The sequence below is a fragment of the Acanthochromis polyacanthus genome, chromosome 9 (assembly GCF_021347895.1).
Source record: "Acanthochromis polyacanthus isolate Apoly-LR-REF ecotype Palm Island chromosome 9, KAUST_Apoly_ChrSc, whole genome shotgun sequence".
Classification (NCBI taxonomy): Eukaryota; Metazoa; Chordata; class Actinopteri; family Pomacentridae; genus Acanthochromis; species Acanthochromis polyacanthus.
This window is the reverse complement of record NC_067121.1, coordinates 14,353,920-14,356,009: the sequence shown is the minus strand read 5'-3', so window position 1 is coordinate 14,356,009 and position 2,090 is coordinate 14,353,920.

The window sequence follows — 2,090 nt, the reverse complement described above, 5'->3', positions numbered from 1 at the left end:
AAATTCCTTAAAATTCAGATTTTTGATTTAGTGCCAAAGCAAGAGCTGTAGTATGACCAGCAGGAGACAATTGATGGCTACAGTGATTTCGGTGATTGTACAGTGTACAAGAGTGAAGTTATTGAATTTTAATACTCATAAAATAATAATAAAAATTCCTTAAAATTCTTATTTTTGATTTAGCGCCAAAGCAAGAGCTGTAGTATGACCAGCAGGAGACAATTAATGGCTACAGTGATTTCGGTGATTGTACAGTGTACAAGAGTGAAGTTATTGAATTTTAATACTCATAAAATAATAACAATAAACATACAAATTCCTTAAAATTCTTATTTTTAATTTAGCGCCAAAGCAAGAGTTGTGGTATGACCAGCAGGAGCCCATTGATGACTCCAGAGACTTTGGTGATTGTACAGTGTGTAACAGTGAAGTAATTGAATTTTAATACTCATAAAATAATAATAAAAATTCCATAAAATTCAGATTTTTGATTTAGCACCAAAGCAAGACAGCGCGTTCGATGGCCTCTATCGCGTCTGGGACAGTCATAGCAGGCTGTGTGTCTTGGCACCCCAATATGTCAGGGGTAGGCTGTACCTCCGATATCTCAAGCGGCTCGTCCATTAGAGGTGTCTGAGGCTGTGATGGTATGGGTGACAGAACCGGAGGCAGTTGACATTCAGCTTCCATCACTGGGAGTGGCATCTCCAGTATTTCACTGAGCTCCTGGCTGTAGTTCCATTGGACTTCCGTTTCTTGTTGCGAAGGCTCAGTCTGCGTGCTTTGGGACCGTCCAACCGTCTTCTTTGTCGGAGTAGAGGGCCTCTCAACTGCGGGCATTGCTGATTCGGTCGGAGCCATAGGTAACTTGGGCAATTTCCATGGTTTCCCTATCGCGACACATCTTCCATCTGCAACATGCGTTGTGGAGACGCCTTCTCCAGTTGGAAGTCTCCAGAATCTAACATAGACTGGGAGATAGTACCCAGTCGGACTTTCTTGACACCATTCTTCAGGCTTAGCTTGTTGTGGAACCATCGAGCTCCCCATCGGTATGGCCGTGGCCTGTATGCTTATGTGGTGTCCCAGAACAACACCAGGGAGGTAAGCCTCAGGTTTCTTACAAAAAATGCCTTGTGCCGTGGTAACAGGGAAGGCTTCTTTGTAACAGGTCTCACACCAAAAGGTGGGTGAGACATCCCAAAGGCATTTCTTTTCTTCAAGTGTACCCCCACATTTAACACAGGCTGCACTCATCTGGAATTCAAGCAGACATAGAAACTCTTGATTTCATTCATATATGTATAAATTATAGCGTAGCAAGCTAGCGAGCAAAACAGGGCATGTTGTTGCTTCTTATTCGGCCCTATCATCTCTTTGGGCGCGCCTTTGTGCCATTCTGCTTCTCCAAGGGGATTGCAGGACCACTGGTGGTGTGCGTCCTGGACTTTTTGCTTCTCCCTCTTTCCGAGGAAAGAGGGCTCCGTACAACATGAACCAAACCACTCCAACTACCCCTCTATCTATCAGCAGCCAATACATTACTGCCATAATGCCCCAGCCTATGCCCCAAAGAGTAATGGCGCCTAGTTTGAGCAGCCAACGCCCTCTTCCTCTTTCTTGCAGCGCCATTGCTAGTGTGACTAGATATGCTAACAGCAGCATCACTAGCAACCCTTCGTAGGCGACGCTGATCCACTTCAGGGGGCTGTAGAACAGGGCGGCGAAATCCAATATCGCCCAGGAGATTACACCTGCTCCCTTAAGCAGGCCAACTCGGGTGGTGTCAATCCTGGCACGTCCCTGGATGTAGGTCATGAACAGGGACAGGGTGTTCAGGCCACACTGTCGGTAGACGTTGACGAGGGCTTCTTTAGCGAGCCCCAGGATCAGGGTGATGATTCTCAGCGGCTGGTCCAGGGCCCATGCCCCGGTGCAGCAGTGGATGATCCAGGTGACTTCAATAGCCCAAAACTCCATGCATTCTCTGAAGCTGGCTTTGTTGCAAAGCAAAGTGAAATCACTTACATTGAAGCGGGTGCTGTTGGTATCAGGGGTAGAAGTCATGGTTCCTTTTTTTCTGTTGTAGG